General features: G+C 35.6%; 1 protein-coding gene across 1 annotated transcript in view; it reads right to left on the bottom strand.

Annotated features, from left to right (window-relative positions):
- The window catches only part of LOC133529869 (facilitated trehalose transporter Tret1-like), a 50,456-nt gene extending 32,561 nt beyond the window's left edge, over positions 1-17,895 (bottom strand). The window contains exon 1 of the mRNA XM_061867673.1: positions 17,767-17,895. The gene's annotated coding sequence lies outside the window, so the exon portion shown is untranslated. The remainder of the gene's footprint in view (positions 1-17,766) is intronic.
- Between the last annotated feature and the right edge of the window lie 2,257 nt (positions 17,896-20,152).

The raw sequence follows: 20,152 nt of genomic DNA, 5'->3' as shown, positions 1-20,152 counted from the left end.
ACTCAGGAACAAATATCCATACTCATCACACGAATAAATGCTCTTACCAGGTTTTGAACCCAGGACCATCGGCTTCATAGGCAGGGTCACTACCCACTAGGCCAGATCGGTCGTCGTCTGATGTGCGAATATTTTTAGCGTAGGTAGTAGCCTAAAAGTTGTATTATATACTTGACTTTGGATACATACTATTTATGTATTCTGTACCTAGCATTAGTTTATTAGACTGCTACCTTAACAGTCTAGACGCGATTGATTTATTTAGTATAAATTTCATTTTGACACTTGGAGAGACTTTACACCTCCAAATCTTATTAGTATTAGTACTCTGACGTTGGGGACCTTTTACATTCCCAGATTTAATGTATTTTTAACCATAGAGATTATATAGAGACTATACAACTCTGTTTTATTGTAGTGATTATTATAAGTAATGTTTACCCAGGTATTAACTGTTGTATTTATAAATGTTTTTATGTATTTTTCATGTCACTATATGATGTTACTGTAAATGTTGTATTGACTTGTAAAAGAGCCCTTGAGGCCTACTTGCAGACTAAATTTATGAAATTAATGGATCGTATGAAGCCAAAGCCAAGAGCCAAACTTTCAAGTCTTATATTTTTTTTATATCCATATATTATTTTGCTCATTTGCTATCTATTTTACTAGACGTCGTTCTAAAATTCAACATGTGCCATCATCCCTATTCAATATAAAACCTAAACCTACCTATTTTGCGTTAGTCCCCTCTTAATCATATCGTTAAGATCAGAAATAAAAGAACGGAATACTGGCTTCGCAACAGTGCGGGTGTTTTGTATTGAGATAGAAGGGGCTATTCATCTCTTTGTTTACCAGACAGGCAAAGGGCCAACGAGCAAAGACATATCGCTGTGACTTGTAAACATGGAATTGTTTGTTATGTAAATTACGCTAAGGCTTAGTGTAAGGGTTGGAGCACACATGATTTACACACTTTTTTTACAAAAAATATTACAAATTTTTAAGATGCATTTTAGACCTATGTTCGAGATTTTTTTTTATCAAGCGAATGCGAAGTGATTTAAAAAACTGCTACGATTTTTCAAAAACTCCGCTCTCTAAACATACGACACCTTTAGGTTCCATTCGAATTCAAACTACAATACAATACTCTTTATTAAACACCTTACATAGTATATTAGCATAGCACCTTACATAGTATATTACTACATCAGCATTACTGCTGCAGTATTGCAGTGCGACATTACTACTAACTGCGTTGCTGCCGCAAATGTCAAAAAGGTCATTTTATCGAGAAATTTATATTAAATTTGACTTTTCTTGCAGTAATGCAGCGAGAAAGATTTCATCTAAATTACTGCCGACTGCATTACTGGCGTAAATTTTAAAATCATTATTGCTGCCCGGTTCTGTAAAGCACGTAACGATGAAATCTTGCTCGCATCTATACATATTTACAATTATACATATACTCGTAATTACAAGCCAGTTACACTGCAAATGTTGTCAAAATGAGTTCGAATATCGGCCTGAACTGCGAAACAACGCAAAGACGTTGAGAATCAGGACTCGAAAACCGGTATATTTTTCTCATTCACCTGACAACAAAAAGGATTTCTTTCCCATTTGCGGTTACTGGTTAAAGAACTATTCTATTGAACATTCAGAATAATAGTTCTATAGCCATTATATGGCAATTCTTTCGTCTTTCATTTTTGTGGAACGAAATAAACCGGTTAAGTTTTAAGAGATGTATGGGCATTGAGAATGTCATCTCGCTTTGTGTATTAGGGCACAGCACATCGGATGTCATTCCAGATCTAGAGTGGGGAAGTACCTCCACCTTACAGAAAACCGCAGCCAAATAACACCAGACCCTACTCATAGTGTTGTTTTCCTGCCGATGAGTAAGGTTGCTAGAGCTCAACCAGGGTATGGAGTGTTAGGGTCGGCAACGCGCATGTAACTCCTCTGGAGTTGCAGGCGTCCAAGGCTATGGAGACTGCTTACCACCAGGCGGGATTATGATTGTTTGCCACCGACGTAGTATAAAAAAATGAAGCACGATAGAACGAGTAATTACTGCTATCTTTTTCAGACATCCGGTATTATCATAGCGTTTCCCGTGAACCATAAACTGTAACTCAATCTTGTTACCGGCAAGAGAAAGGAATGTTTTTAGTTCACGTCCCATCAATTGAGCGATTTTTTGAATGAACGAAATAATAAAACGGCTTTGGAGCGATATGAATATTAACAGGTATTTCAATACCGGTTCTGAGCCCTGGTTCATATGATAGCAAGATCAACGCCCACTTATGTGGGCGTTAACCCTCACTGATAATACATGATCTTGTATTGCCGCGGTGATATACGGCAGTTGTTAGCTGTTTTGTATATGTGATGTATATATATGTATGTATGCTATACGTCATATAGTAATGGATGTAAGCGGAACACGTAGCTGATGGCAGCAGGTGTGCTACGTGTATAAAATAAATAACTGTGGTAAGATTCGTGTAGCAATTGCCATTAAGAGGAAAGGAGACGTCAAGTGATCGCTTGTCCATACAAAGTAAGTCCCCATTTTCCTCTTCTTAAGATTAACATTACAGAAAATATTATTACGCAATTGAATATTTATTTATCACAGCTTGAGGAGTTGTTTGATTTTTTTAGGGCTTTTTGTTTTTTGCTTCAGACAGATTATAATAATCAAGAAAACCAAAAAATCTAACGAAGCTGCGAAGGGGCGTATTAAATAGTGTAAAATATTTTCGATAATGTCCATATCCAGGAAGAAAAATGGGGCCTACGTTTGTATGGACAAGCGGTCGTCCACTATCCCCTTAGGAATATAACGAGAGAACGTTTTAATCAAAATTCAAAAACAGTGCTCTTTTAAAGTAAGATAATTATCTATTTCATAAGTTTTGTGATTATTTAACATTGTGCTTCATTCCTTCTACCGTGGTTCCAATGTCATTACAGTTTCAAAAGAATTTCCTCTAGAAAATATTAAAATGATAACTTCATTAAGTCTTTGAAACACAAGAAAATAAACGAGTTTGGCCGAACGGAGGGAATTCTCTGGCTTTTGTACGTCAAAGGGGACGGTGTTTTATTACGATTCTTAGATGTAAAAAGTAATGGAAACTGGTCAAGTGCGAGTCGGACGCGCGGATAACGAATAATAAGCAAGGATTAATTGATTGCTTAAAATTAGCAAAGTGCCAAAGATAATTTTCAAAAATTTCCAAGTTCCTGTGAAATATTGTCAGTATTTTTTTCTGGTCGTTTATTGCCAAATTTTCTTACAGGTAATTTCCATTTCTATCACACTTCACTTGACATAGACGCCAATGAGTGACGTGAATATAAATGAAACAGATTGAGTAATAATCTCTTATTTAAACGGGAACTTTCTAAGTGGAAACTTGCATGAGAATTTTCTCATGAATGTTTTCGGAATTTTTTTTATGTTTGCAACTTGCACAAATTCACTTGCTATATTAAATAAGTAAACCCTCTTAAAGATGTTGTAGTTCATAGAAAATTTGAGTTAGCAAACCTATCTTTCGTAGGAAATCCTAACACTAATGGTAAATAGTGCCAAATTTCGCCAAAATAAATAAATATTATAAGGACATTCTTACATAAATTGACTAGGCGCCACAGTAAGCTTTGGAAGGCTTATGTTGTTAGTACCCACTCAGACAACGTAAAATTGAATACGTAGAAAACACCCAGGACTCGGGAACAAATATCTGTGCTCATCACACAAATAAATGCCCTTACCGGGATTCGAGCCCAGGTCCATCGGCTTCATAGGCAGAGTCACTACCGACTAGGCCGGACCGGTCGTCAAAATAATAAAGTATAATATTAAAACGCCGATTTTACTAAGAATTGTACTTTTATAATAAAGCTGCGTAAAAATAGAGTTAAAGTAAAAAATAAAAATGCTAAAATAAAAGCATAGAGGCATCTAAAGTTACGCAAGTCATTCAGGCTCATAAATCAAATCAAATCAAAAATTCTTTATTTGAGTCATTCCACGAGACTGTAACGTCGGTTACCAATTTCTTTATTATATTATATTAATTAAGCAAATTTGAGTATCCAGATATCTACCTGTAGGGCTACGCCAGACATACAGACACTTAAATTTGCTTAATTAATGTAAGAACACACGAAAGAATTGTTAACTGACGTTACAGTCTCATGGAATTACCCATTTGCAAGACCACGGGTTGAGTAAAGGTATTAAAAATAACAATAATTCCACGTATTCAACCTGCATGCAACCCTGTGTGCAAATTATATCTACATGCATTGTGCTGCTAAGCATCACTTCATTACTTATTACCAACCGCTAGCAACTACTATGGTAAAAGGACACGTAGTTACATCACACCGCGAATATTTAATGAGTTATCAGTAGAAGACGAATGTGCTAGTAAAAACATCTTTAAATCAAAAATTAAGAAGTTGCTAATGGGTACAAACGCATGTCTGAATAAATAAATAGGATAGGTAAATATACTACAACTACTTATACTGTGTTAATATGAAATAAATATGTATTAACCTTAGGGCCAGTTGCACCAAACCACCTGCTAACGTAAGCACAGTTCGCTAAATTTTAACGCTTACGTGGGGGTCTTAACGATTGCTAAATAAAATGCGTTGCACCAACTATAAAATAACAGAATGTCGTCGCTAATCGTGTGGCCATACTATGAACGCGTTCCTACCAAAAATTTTATGGTAGAATTATTTTTTCATATAGCAACCCAGTAATAAATGTCAAAGTTGTCAAATTTTTCAACAACGAGAATACTTTTGAAGGCGCGAACTAGTTTCTATTTCTTTTCAGGTTTTAAATTTAAATATTACACAATTTACGCCATGCCAATCTTGAATATATTTATGATTATATTAAAAACAATGTATCTTAATGGCACATTAAAGTGAAACTGCTGACTACGATTGTTCAGTGTCCAAGTGTTTTCCAAGCTGCAAAACCGAATCAAAGAAGGAGCTGCATTGCCCGGTAAGTTATCTTATTAGTTTAATACGTATCCCTAACTACTTTCAGAGCCCTAAGCACAAGGAATTACCTACGCTACCTACGACTATAACCCAAATACCGACAGTTGGGGTAACATTTTCAATTACATATATATATATATATTGTTGACACAATAATACATAACTGTTAGTTCTGGTTGTAGCAGATATTCAAGTTACTTTTGTACTTTAATTTAAACCTGCTTGACCTAAGCATTTTTCAATGGTTTTGCCATTGGTTAAAACGGATCACAATATATTTTTATGCATAATAATTTCATGTTACTTTCTTTTCAGGTTTGATATACACCATTTGATATGAAATACAAGATGAAAGTTACACACAAGTGAATCGATTCAAGAAATCCAAGAATCATACACTAGATTAACTGGAAAAACTTGTTGCCAAAAATAAAGTATTATAAATATTATCTGTATTTCATTTTTGACAATAAAATATATTTTTAGTTACCTTATCTTACTTTATTTTCTACCTCACTAAATCCTTTTTAGGTAGTGACTAATGGAGGTAAAAGGTTATCCGGAGAGAAATCAACAACTCATTGACATATAATATATTATTTCACAATTATTGCCTACTTATTATATTTTCTGTCATACTGGTAACTTAGACATAACTTGTTTATTCCAACTATTCTTTATTGGGGTGATCATGATATAAATCATTTATGAAACATGCATGGGCTGTTGAAAAACTGGTATGGGGAAAACAAATAAAATCAAACTGAGGGCCGTTTCTTATGACTGAATTTAGAGCTATTTAGGTATGTTCGGTTTTGAATGATGATTTATAGGGACTGGGTAGGTTAATATGTAGGTACGGTATTGTGTAGTTAGATTTAAAAATAATGGGTTCACACATTCTCTAAAGTATGTCCTGATGCTCTATTGCTATTTAAGACCTATGGATTATATTTTTTACCAATTTACTGGTATGCTATTTCCAATACATGGCTAGGGTTATATACAATTTTTACATTGTAATTTATTTATATGCAACTTCACTGTATGACTGGTTGAACACAAGTAAAATTCAGGTGACAGAAGGCAAGCCATATTATTTTATCTAATCTAGGTATTGGCTGTTATATTTATAAATGTTGTCCAGTAGGACAGCAAACAACTAAGATGGTCAGCTCTTTATCATTTGTCACCATGCCGCCTGTCACATTCTAACAAGTATGTAATCGCGAAAGTGACGGGCATAGTGACAAGTGATAAAAATGGAACCATTCTGCCACCGCAGGTTATACCTATTAAACTACTCAGTTGTTCTCATGTATATTCGATATTTCCAGAAGAATTACTTTATTAGGCTCGGAGGCCACTATTGCCTAGACACAGTAAGAGATCCTTTGGCTTAGTATCAAGGTAAGTATGCTAGGGCATGCCGAGGCATCCCTCAGACAAATGCTAAGAACACCTTGGCGTGTCTAAGACACTGTGGTAAACCTGTAAATGCCAGAGGGATACCTTGACATTCACAAGCAGACCTCAATGTGTACGGATGCCTCTGAAGGCCCTGCCATGCCATGTCGATAACGGGTACGGGACTCTATAATAGGTATAATGTCATAATTGAAGATAAGAGATACCCAGGTAAGCCCACACACAAAATAAATATAGATTTATGGAGCCTGTGAATTGTTGAATCTAATTGTAACTTAGTATTCTAATAAATAAAATAATATAATCATGACCAGGGGTCGGACAAAAAGTGCGGATGACGTAAAAATGACGTACTTAATCTTGCACACAGGATGATGTTTGAGTTTGTATTTAAACTTCCGTGTGACATGTAGTAACAAAGTAGTATTAATGAAGTAACAAAATAATCGTAAATAAATCCATGGAATTAATAATACAGGTGGTAGGGTGATGTAGTGAATAAAATAAATTTCACGAAACTTGTTACCATAAGGTATAATTATTTGAAATTAGTTAGAACAAGTTTGTGGGATCCTCAGATAAATAGGTTTAATAGTCAAAAGTGGGAACAGTAGGTAAGATTAGCAGTATACGTGTTTGTCACGTACCTCCAAAAACGGAAAATTGCCACAATATTCGAGTAAAGATGACATTTTAGAGCGTTTTCTTATATATTAGTAAATATAAATTTTAGCTAAATATAATCGTGAGGATACAATAGCTAAACAATAACGAAGTCAATTTATTGTTCAGTCAGCGTCAAATACTTCGTAGCAGTCAAAGTAGCCAAATAGTTCGGTACACCATATATTTAGTATGGTGTACCGAACTATTTGGCCACTTTGACTGCTACGAAGTATTTGACGCTGACTGTTCATCTGATTGACAATGTGTCAGTCAAAAACGTACTTACTCATTTCAAGTGGCGATATCGTTTAATAAAGAGGTCAATAAAGAGATTGATAAATGATACGTGATAATTGTTTATGAAAATCAAAAATACTATTTGAAATCATCCTATAAGTGGTTTGACGTCATTCGCACTTTTTGTCCGACCCCTGATCATGACTATGTAACTGACTGGAAAATCTTAGCATGCAAAAGACTGTACAGCTGTAGGTATTTTTCATTAGAAGAAACACAAATTTTCAAATTCAAATTGCACTTGTAGTAGTTAATAATCACTGGGTTTATTATAACAAGTTTTTCAAAATTTCTGTTATGAAATTAAATATAAATAGCACCATAAGTAAAACTATTTTTAGTTCATTACTTGCAAAGTTGTTGTTTCTAGGGTTAATGAATAAGATATTTTGTAAAAGCAAATAAAACACAAGCAAGTATGTATGAATTGAAGTATTATAATCAGTTTTACATTACACATTTTGCTCACTTATATATAACCTATTATGCCGACTGGTCTGGAATTGTCCAATACATTTTCTTCACACTATAATACTTGATTTCATTATTTAGCATCTTGTTTTATGTGCGTTTATAGTTATGAATATAGTTCACTTCTGTTGTGGGTTACGATTTTCAGAGGCCGACTTTGTATATGTTTCTAGTTGTCATCTCGCTGTTTTCGAATATCATGGTTAGGCCACCAGTATTTCCAAGGGATATAACATTCTTATCTTGATTCCAATAAACAGAGAGCGTTTTAAATTGATTTTAATGACCAGTGTGTCGATAAATCGTGTTCATTACATGCCGTCGAGTTTCACTTTATGGGACGTATTTGTTAACCTGTAATAGCAGCAATCTGGTCTTATCCTCAACTTAAACTCATTCTGCACTCAATTTCAATTTAAAACACACATTTTCTTTAAATATCCAGTACAAATTAATGTATTTTATGAAACTCAAGTCGTCTCGCAACTAAAATGACATTTAAAACCATTATGTGAACTGTCACACGTTTTTGCGTTTAGATATTTCCACCTTTTTATTGTTATAAATATATTTATAATACTTTACATAACTTTTTTACTCAAATTATTTAATAATCAAACATAAATTCGTGAAATACGGACAATTTCCAAAAAGTGCCGCCATATTTATCGAACGACTTTGCTGTTAACCAGTGGTCTACCACCGGTTAAGGGCAGCGTAACTTTTTAACGGACACATAGCGTGGTGCAACCCAAATATGCAGTTAGCATTCGCTAGCGCCATTTTTACACATGATCAGTACATCAAATGGGCATGGTGCAACTGGCCCTTAGTGTTATAAGTTAATCATATAATTTAGATTAAGGTACTAACGTTGAAAATGAGTGCCTCATTTCGCCGTTAAACGCAAGTTTGGCGAACCTAACACAAGTTTAAAATGTACCATACTATTTGTGATAATAAATAAATCAAAAAAAAAAAAAATTAAAAGCTAGTATTCTATATTTACAAATGATTACTATCCCTAATTATAGGTATTTATGGCACGTACTCCTTAATTTTTTTCTATATATTTGTATTATTCTTTTTATTATCCACAGATTTTTTTTTTAATTTATTTAGGATCACCAACAGACAATACATCAGAGAAAAAATAATCTGTAGCTTACATAAAATTAAGGGTAGATGTTTGTCCAATTATAGGTAACCACAGCTTATTCCAGTATCTTAGGATAAACAATATAAGTTCAACAAATTATTGTTCTAGTTGTTGGGTAGCACAACCGGTACCAAATTATATTTGACATTATCTATAAAAAGGGACCTTATTGTCGACGGCGCTTACGCCATTATCAACGATGCTCCCATATTATAAACAACGCCGCGCTACGCAGTGCGGCGTGAGCGCCATCGACAATAAGGTCCCTTTTCATAGATAATGTCACATATTATGTATTATTATAAAATTGGTATTATTACACCTTTTATACGTATCACTATAATAAATAACAATAAATAACTCACTATTTTATTTAACACGGATATGTGATAGGTATGTGTTTAAGCGCTGGTGGCCTAGCGGTAAGAGCGTGCGACTCGCAATCCAGAGGTCGCGGGTTCAAACCCCGGCTCGTACCAATGAGTTTTTCGGAACTTATGTACGAAATATCATTTGATATTTACCAGTCGCCTTTCAGTGAAGGAAAACATCGTGAGGAAACCGGACTAATCCTAACCAGGCCCTAGTTTACCCTCTGGGTTTGAAGGTCAGATGGCAGGCGATTTCGTAAAAACTAGTGCCTACGCTAAATCTTGGGATTTAGTTATCAAGTGGACCCCAGGCTCCCATGAGCCGTGTCAAAATTCCGGGGACTACGCGAGGAAGAAGAAGATGTGATATGTGTTTTAAGATATTTTCCTACTCCTCTACTGTTATCTGTCATTTATGCATTCATTAACACGAATATAAGAATATACATAAAAGGTTTCAAGAAAAGTCTATATTGTCTATTCCTCATAACAGCTCTTGTGCTTTTAATCGCTATAACGTTACTGCGATTAATGGCTACCAACCTAACAAACCTAAAACGAATACAGTTTTGAACTAAGTGCATTACTGCCAACTTACAAAATATTCACTTGGTTGCATAGTAAAAACAATCACTTCATAAGTCAGAAACACGCATGTGACACTCGTAATATAGCAACACCCATAGACTACGAAGACAGCCTAGCGTTGCTTGTTAGTCTCCGTAGGCTACGGTGGCCAAAATCGAGAAAAAACTGCCCAAATATTTAATTTAGCAAGTAGCAAGTGCCAGGGCCTCATGAGTTACGAGAAGGTGTCGCCGACCGGCCGGGCCGGGCGCGTAACAAGGTATGCTCGCGCGTCTTGGCTATTATATACTTTTTCTTTATTTGCCTAAATTAAGATTTATTTCTGTTGACTCGTAGGAAAAGTATTGTATGCAACGTTGTATAAGTAGGTCAAAAAATGCTCGTGGCGTATTCCTTTACAATGTTCGCCTACGCCTTCGGCTCCGGCTCACATTGTAACTCACGCCACTCGCCTTTTTTGACCCTTCTTATACAACTGTTGCATAAAATACTATTATATATTACATAATTAGACGTCAACTCGACAAGTTGTCTTGTACCTATTCTCACAGGCTGAGCTTGATTTTACATAGCTCCCTGGTGTTCTTGTACATTGTGATAGTTTAGTTTTAGCTTTTTTGTTTTTTAGGGTTCCGTACCTCGAAAGGGAAAAACGGAACCCTTATAGGACCACTTTGTTGTCCGTCCGTCCGTCAGTCTGTCTGTCAAGACCCTTTTTCTCAGTAACGCGTGGAGGTATCAAGCTGGAATTTATATCAAATACTGAGGGTCTACTGTTCCTTGGAGCTGTGAAAAAATCAAACTTCTAAGCCAACGCAATCAAAAGACAGCCGTTTTTGCCGCAAATTTCCGCAAATTTTCGACACTCGCAAGGGAATCAAAACCTACAGGGTACTTCCCGTGAACTCAGAATCTTGAAATTTGGTACGAAGCACCGTCTTATAGCACAGATAAAGGAAAAATTGCGAAAATCGAAAATTTTTAGTTACATCTCATAATATTATATACCTACAGATTTGTACAGAACCCTCGCGACCCTCGGTGCACGAGTCCGACTCGCACTTGGCCGGTTCTTTATACATTATTTAATGTTACCACGTCTGAACTTTTCTTTCAACAATTCCACCACCTTAGTACATAGGTATACCAAACCCCACTGCCGAATGGATGTCGTTGTCTAAAGTTCCCACAACACAAGCCTTCTTGAGCTTATTGTGGGACTATGTCTACTTATAAACTGAAATAAATGTCATATACTAAGAAAAAATGACCAAGGCCTCCAGTATAATATAAAATATTTTCTGTAAATAATTTAATTTGTTCTAATACTTCCAATACTATGTCTACTTGTATAATAATGTGCCTAACTGCCTAGTAATGTGTGTTATTTTAATCTATACTGTGTTAATTATTAATAAAAAAAGTTTGTCAAAAACTTCATTTTTGGTACAAGCTTTTATCGCTGACTGTACTTTTTTCCACAGGCAACTAATACTCATCGAGACAATTCTAAAAATGCCAAACACCATTAGATTGCGTTGTTTTATCACAGAGTTCCTATGGCCACCTCCTGTCTCCATCATCAGATCAGCTCTATGGTACCATAAGCCTTCATCGGAAACCGGGAAGTAGGTCAAATTTAATTTGCAAGATTTGACACGTACAAACATAGTTACATAGAAACATGTTAAATAAAAGCTTGTAAAAATATGCATGTCCTATAATATTATTTAATTTTATTTATATTTGATTTTATATTTTAATGAAGGTTTCAACATGAATCTTTTTAATAAATCCTATTTTATTGCAACGCCATAAAGTGTTGTACACTCTACGCCATTGGACTGGAAGAAATAAATTCAAATAAATTACTCGTAAAGTTATTGACTGCGGCAATAAAATTGCCGGCAATGCAGTAGGATTTTATGTTTACTGCAGTAAAAATAGTGCAATAAAAAAAAATCAAGCTCATAGAGGTTACGTACAAGTATACATTTCATTCGTTAAGCGAAAATACTTCTACTGATTTACATTACATTACATATAGACTAAACAGACATACGAGGGTCATGCCAAAAGAAGTTAGATACTCTATGGTCATTTGATCGATACTGCCAGTTATACACCATTGTAAAGGTAGGTTATTTGCTAATAAATTCAAATATGGAACACTCGGAAAATGTTAGGATTCCTTTTTAATTATTTTTTTCTGGGTAATTTTGGAGGGAAATTTTCGCAACAATGGAGCTCACTCGACGTGATTTTCGTGTTATGATTTATTATGATTTTAAAAAAGGTTTAAAACCTCAAGAGTGTTTTGAACTTTAGTTTCAAACTTTTGGCGAGTCTGCTTGTTCACGTGCAACTGTTTTTAATTGGTTTGCTGAATTTAAAAGGGGACGAGAGACCTTTGAAGATGAGGCGAAGACCGGACGGGCCGCCAACCGCAGTCACTCAAGAAACAGTACAGGCTGTGGAAAAAAAATGTTCGTGCGAACCGACGAATTACTATGCAGAGCTCGAGCGTGAGCTGGGTATTGGATCCGCAGCATTGCAAACTATAATTCATTATCATCTGGCCCTTCATAAGCGTTGTTCAAGATGGGTGCCGCACAAACTCACCGATTTGCAAAAAAGACCGCCGCGTAGATTGGTGCAAATTTATGATAGATAAATTCGACGCTGGCGAGAAAAAAAATGTATATGATATACTTACAGGTGACGAAACATGGCTATATAACTACGACCCCGAAACAAAGCGGCAGTCCACAGTATGGGTGTTTTGAAGATGAGCCGACGCCAACAAAATGTCGCCGAACCCGAAGTACACAAAAACAAATGATTGCCTCATTTTTCTGCAAGACGGACATATTGCTACGATAGTGCTAGAAGATCAAAGGACAGTCAACTCTGAATGGTATGTGACAGTTTGTGCCCCCAGAGTACTGTCAGCTTGGTGTGACAAGCGGCCGAAATCGGGAACTCAGCACACTGCTCTGGCACCATGACAACGCTGCCCCTCACACTTCTGCTAGAACACTTGACTATTTCAGCTCAAAAAACGTGACTATCTTGCCCCACCCGCCATATTCCCCCGACCTAGCCCCTTGCGATTTTTACTTATTTCCCAAAATTAAAAAAAATTAAAAGGAAGGCGATTTGAGAACAAAGAAGATGCCCTGTGCGTATAATTATGAAATTTCTGAGGTATCTAAAGAAGAGTGGTCATCGGTATTTTCTAGTGGTTTAGACGGATGGAAAAGTGTATACGTGTTCACGGTGACTACTTCGAAAAAATAGATAGCTGTAATAAAGAATAAAGTCGGTAACTTTGAGTATCTAATTTCTTTTGGCATGACCCTCGTAAATAAGTAAAGTTAATTACAATGTTGACAATAATCGAATTAGGATTGATATTTCAATCGGTCGTTTAATTAACTAATTATATTTAACTTTATTAAATTGTGATGCTAATTGAAGGTAAAATAAACTGAAAAAATTAAGTGCCCAATCTAATTGTTAAATTTAAAAACTATATCAAATTACATTAAACTTCTCTAACATTACAAAAACAACATCTTTTGTAGTTGACTAGGTATACTTTACCAAAAACTAATCTTGACGAACCCTTTGAGAACTTTAAATTTTAAATAACAAGTAATTTAGTTGTGAGTTTTGACGTCAGCGGTGTCTTTTAATATTTAAAGGTCATTAACTTGATAATATTTATGTTTCAGTATTATTTATCTTAGTGTATTTTGTGGTATCAATTTGAAGACGAATTTAGTGTGAAGGCCGCTGTTATCGATTACTCAGATTAGACTTTATAAACAAAATAAAAAATAACTGAAATTACAACGCGAACGTGACAATGACCACATAAAAAGACAAATGTTGCTGTGCGGTAATTGTGTTGTTTATCAATCTTGTCTACTCTACACTCATCACTAGGCATCGGTGTTTTATTATTATTTATTTATTTATTTAAACTTTATTGCACAATAATAATAAGTACAAATGGCGGACTTAATGTCTTAAGGCAAAAGGCTTTAAATTTATCTCTGCTTTGTTTACGTTAGGTTCGAGTCTGAATCATGATAGACGGTTATTGTATTCAGAATGCTAATTATAACTTATATATAATTGTGTGTAATTTATGCAAATTAAAATAAAATATTTCGTATTTTTGCCAGACGACTGATCTGTACCCCTAGTGTAAATAAATTCGTTTCGAAACGTGACGTACGCGTTTGCGTTTAGTCTCATTTTTATGGGTTTTTGAACAGCGCGCCAAGCGGGACGTTTTGGAAAGTCAAAATCTCATACACTTAACGCAAACGCGTACGTCACGTTTCGCTGTCGAAAATATTTACACTAGGGGTACTGTTTTACAAAGTTGAACATTTACATTTGTATGTAGGTATATCAGTCAAGCATTTTGGACTAACATATTCATTTTGCGAGAACTCAAAATCTCCTCGCGGTTGTCGTCCGACTGTCTACGTAAAATCCTGGAATATTTCGGTCACATTGCGAGGAAAGACAGTGACAATCTCGAGAAGCTCTTTGTGACCGGCAAAGTAGATGGAAAAAGACCTCGTGGACGCAGCCCAGCACGCTGGACCGACCAGATCCGCTCCACTCTTGATTCCACATTTCACAACGCTCTTCACGCCGTCAGAGACAGAGATAGATGGAGAAAATCATACGCGAAAAACTGATGCAGAAGGGAGGTCACGACCCTCAGCATTGAGGTATACGACGCACAGAGAGATATCAGTCAAATTCCTTGAAAACATGTGTAACGTTCGCCGCCGCATACTGTGGCGATTATGAAATTCAATCCGTCCCTCATATTATCAAGGGAACTGACAGACAGCGCCCCGCCGCAGTAATGTCATCTTAAGTAATAACCATACGGGGTGTTTATTTAGTCACCTGGAATAATTTACGAGGTGAATATATAGGTCATACTGAGCAACTTTTACCATGGGACCAACCACGAATTCACGAAAAATTGCCTGTTTCATACTTTTTGGCTGTCTGACCTTGACATTTTCTATGTGAGCGTCAATTTTTTTTTCGCGATATCGGGGTTGATCCCATAGTAAAAGTTGCTCAGTTTGACCTATATATTCAGCCCGTAAATTATTGCAGGTGACTAAATATACACCCTATAGGTATAGCAATTAGCTTATTGAGCGGCCGCGTTTTATAGTGTCGAAATAGATTTGAAGTAGTATAATAAAACCAAAAAAAAAATTCAGTAATTTTATAGCAAATAATGTTGTTAATAATAACTAACCCCCTTATTCATAAACGTCTACTGAAGTTACGAAGCCGCTAATAATCCGTTTGTCCCTTTCCATCATACTAATACGTCTGAAAGGGACAAACGATTATTAGCGGCTTGTTAACTTTAGTAGACGTTTATGAATAAGGGGGTAAATTACTAATAATGTTGTAACAATTATTGATTTGGTAATTTAATTTATTTATTTTTCATGTAAGCCTGATCTATATCATGGTGAAATGCTATATTCTTCCAATCCTCATGTATGGCTCCGAAAACTGGACGCTAAGGAAAAAATTGATCAGTAAATTACAGGCTTTTGAAATGTGGATCTATCGTAGAATGCTTAAGATAAAATGGACAGACAAAGTTAGTAACGAAAGAGTCATGTTATTAATGAAGAAAAAGGTGGAAGTCGTAACAAATATTAAAGAAAGGAAAGCTACATATTTCGGACATATATATATAGAAACTCAAAATATGACTTATTAAAACTAATTATTGAAGGGCAGATTGAAGGGAAACGAGGACGTGGGAGAAGGAGAATATCATGGACAAGGAACATAAGAGACTGGTTGGACGTGGGCAGTACACAGAAACTAATTCGCATGACTTCAGATAGAATGGCATATAGACAAAAGGTCGCCTCCGGGATGAAGAAGGCACTTAAAGAAGAAGAAGAAGCCTGATCTGTAATTTATATTATTAATAAAGTATGAGTATGAATGGAGTATGAGTATGCTAATCTTCTCGTACAGCCGCCCTTTTTGAACTTGCCAATTGCATTTCATAGTTAATCAAAGTATAACTTGTAACTCTAAAGGAACCCACTGATTACCAGTTCGCCGGGCGTCAGTTATTCGCAAAAGCTAACAATCGCGAATAACTGACAGGCTGATATCTGTATCTGTAGATCTATCGCGGCAAACGGCAATGTACCTATTAACAATCGGATTCGATATGTTGCAAGGTCTGTAGAGCTCATAAGTAAAGTTCTGGAGTTTTTACTTTGTTGCAGTCTTTAGCTCGAAACTGCATATCACTTGTTTGTCGATTTGTCTGTCCGATAGCGTACACGACCTTCCGTAAAGCAAGCGTGAATGTTACCTAAGGTTATCAAGCTATCCAGTTATCCACATCCTATATTGTATCTAACAATAAGTAACATACTAAGGTTTATATGCCTATTAGTTCAGAAGAATTCCGTCTCATGGTTAAGCCATTAAAAGGGGGTTCGTCTTAACTAAGGGAAAACTTTTAATTTCAATTACTCAGAAAATATAGGTAGGTATCTTCTGTTTAAAACTTTGCTATACATCACTAGCTATTTTTTTACACTAAAATGATATCGCTATTGTTGATGCTCAGAATTTTGATATTTGCACCAGTTATGCAGTCAGCATCGGCAGTAATGTCGCGCTGCAATACTACCGCAGTAATGCTGGTGTAGACTGAATCCGAAAGGTACCTTTACTCCGACACGATGGCATGTGCAACTGTGTTAAAATATCGTAAACTCACACAAACAAAAGTTACACGTTTTTGATAGTAAGTAATGTTTGCAAACAGCAAGTTTTCTAAACGATCTGTCTCGCTCTGCCGGATAAGTGCGTCACACGTCAGCTTTTTGCGAATAAATCGTGTTTTTATGACCCAGATTTCGAGTAGAGTTGGCATCAATGGTTAGAGCATGAAATAGCGCGCCTAAAATATCTGCTTCTGCTACCCTGAAATTGACAAAGTGGAATTTTGGAATTCCTCGAGGTTTGATGGTTGATCTAAGTGGAATACGAAATTCCTTATAGATCGAGTGGTCGGACAGCGAGGAATTAAAATTTGTTGTCGGACATATCGGACAAGACTATGGGACCACCCGGTCGGAGGAGAATTTTAGAGGCAATGTATCCATAGGAAAATGCCATACCAACGGCTTCCTTTAAAGCATAAGTATTTTCCCCTGGAACTCCCACATTAGAATGGACACTCATCTCTTGATCATGGTCTCAACTCTCAAGTGTGTTAGTCCGAGATGGTGACGAACAAAAGATGGGAGGCCAATGTTTGTCTGACAAACATTATAGTTAACTTTAATTCCTGTTCCATCGTCCAGCACGCGGGACTGCAAATCCCGCAAAAAGCGAGACTGAAAAAGCGTGGGATCCCGGAATATCTAGATCTCGAAATACCGGAATTCGAAGTCCTTGTCGCGCAATAAAATTTCGTGAACTTTTTTTTTTCAATGTATTGTAAGAGTCTCTTACGGCCCAAACACTCCAAAGGTAGTTGTGGTCTGTACCATAATTATATACATATTATTCACAATACTCTTTTGTTCGCCAAAGCAGAAAACTAAATTTAAAATATAGCCAAATAAACCTACCTATATTTTCAACACTTGATATTATTACTAGTAGGTTAAAAAATAACAATACCTTAATCAAATCCTCACGCACTCACTCACTTACTATTAATTATTAACTATAATGAATGGCGCCGAAACCTCAGCGCAGGCGCGACTGAGACGTTATCGTGGACCAGAGGATAGTGCAGGGGTCGTCAAGTTGGGTCGCTTAGATTTGTGGCTTGGTAGTGCCTACGCCAAGTTTAAGACCTCTGGCCAAGATGACGACCGTACATCGACAAATGACAAAAAATGCATCGGGTTGACAGGATGCTGGAAATTTTTTTTTAACTGTTTATTTCTTTTTGAAGTTTTTTTACATGTTCCGATACTTAGCTTAATCTATATTTGTTTTAGATTATTGGCTAAGACGAGCAGGCTATAATTTAAATTTATAAATGACATGCTTATTTGTCTTTACTACATTATGGATTTTTTATGACCTAAATCTAACAAGGCTTTCTTGGTTATACATTTAATCTTATGTGGCTTAGCCTCTATATTATCAATGACATAGCTAGGAAAACTATTTAGGGTACTTGGTAAGTAGCTATACCATACTCTTTGTCAATATATGTTAATACTCCTGGGACGGGTGATTTTTTTAAAGTTACCAAGTGCCCGGACGTTATCCGTTCTATTATAGCTATTTAGTTTTCCTATGTTATGTTTATGCAAACAGCGTCCTGAGAATGATAGCAGAGAGGTGGGATTCGGATATTCTCCGCCGTTATACCGAACTCCATATCATACGACCTAAGAAATAAATATTTGTATGAAACCTGTAATATAAGATAGTTTACTAATGTAGTTTTATAAGTGTCTTGTAACTAACAATCTATGGATCGGAGGAATCTGTTTTTTTTTTTTAAATATATATTCCAATATCACTGCCAATTTGGCTTTATCAAATACATTCATTATCATACACTGCTGAAAAAGCTTATTAAGGTATCATACACACGGATCAGCTGACTGACACGTGACTATTTCCACACACTATACAAGTTTTTATTGGCGTTTTCTATCAACGATTATAATTTGCACGACTTAAGAGCGTTTCTGGTCCACAAATATCACTATTGACAGCTGTCAGATCAAATCCATAACTGTTTTGGAACCATTGACATATATGTAACTAAGGACGGGCCTGGCAATAAGAAAGAACGTGATTGGTTGATGAGTTCGCATCACGCGCGCGATTGGTCGCAACTAGTTGCGTTATACTGCACGATTGGCTCGAATTCGAGAGTGACACCACTGAACTAGTGCCATTCTAGTGCCCATAAGGCCCGTCCTTAAATATATGTCAATGTTTAGAACAAAAAATTAAAATCAGAATCTGCCTCCAGGTTAACCCGCCCTCTCCGCCTGGTCCTGAACGCCAGTGGCTATTAGCCTTCTATTACAAAATTAGTTTTAAATTGTAAATTATCATGTAAATGTATGTCAGAGTCAAGTACTTAAAATACCTACTGCGATTATAATTAGTCAAAATTTAAAATCACACAAAAAAATCTAACAGAAATTAATTGTTCTGATGTTTAACTACAAAATAAATTTTAGGTACCAAAACATTAAATATAAGTTTTGAATAACGCTGAACGAGATATCTTTGAGAGACTTGAAATGTTAGATTCATTATAATAATACGAATCTCGGCGTCTCAGTAAAGTTTTGAATGGAAATTACAACTCATTTGTATTATGAGTAAAATGGATGACCGCTTTCTCATACAAATGTAGTCCCCATATTCCTCTTGGAAATTGATATTACGGAAAAAATTGTTAAACCCATTAATGTTATGTTATGCCCTTTGATTTGACTTTTATCATTTTTTCGAGTACTTTAAAAATTTGGAGCAAATCACAATTTGAGCTAAGTTTTAAATTAAGTATTTAAAAATTCGAATAAAGTCAAACTAAGGTTTATTTTTTAGGCTTAAATTTATTTTTCATAATGTCAATTACCAGAGAGGAAAATGGCGACTACGTTTGCATGGAGCAGCGGTCATCAACTATCCTCTTAAATGGAAAAGTTATGTCACAGAATATAGAATTTAGGCATTCTAGACTTTCATGAGTCTTCTAAATGGCATTAGAAATATCTAGACTAGATTATCGTTCAGACAAAAGTCTTATTGGGGTTGGACATCCTTGGGACTCCCTCTGGTCGCATTTTTTTTGCAGATTTTTAATTGTCATAACACTTTATGCATAAAATAGTAAGTCATAAAAAATTACAGAACTATTCCTGAGCATAACTGGGTTTTTGTCATAAATGAGCTATATCATAATTTTTAGTCATTAATTTAATTCGCATAAATTTGTAGGTTAGGTTCGTTAGTTATACACAAAAAATATATGACAACTGCTATGCATGTCATCAAATATTATGGCTAAAAATGTATGACATAA

This window comes from Cydia pomonella, chromosome 21 (genome assembly GCF_033807575.1).
Source record: "Cydia pomonella isolate Wapato2018A chromosome 21, ilCydPomo1, whole genome shotgun sequence".
NCBI lineage: Eukaryota > Metazoa > Arthropoda > Insecta > Lepidoptera > Tortricidae > Cydia > Cydia pomonella.
Note: the sequence above shows the minus strand (reverse complement) of the source record. Positions and strands in the feature narration are given on the sequence as shown.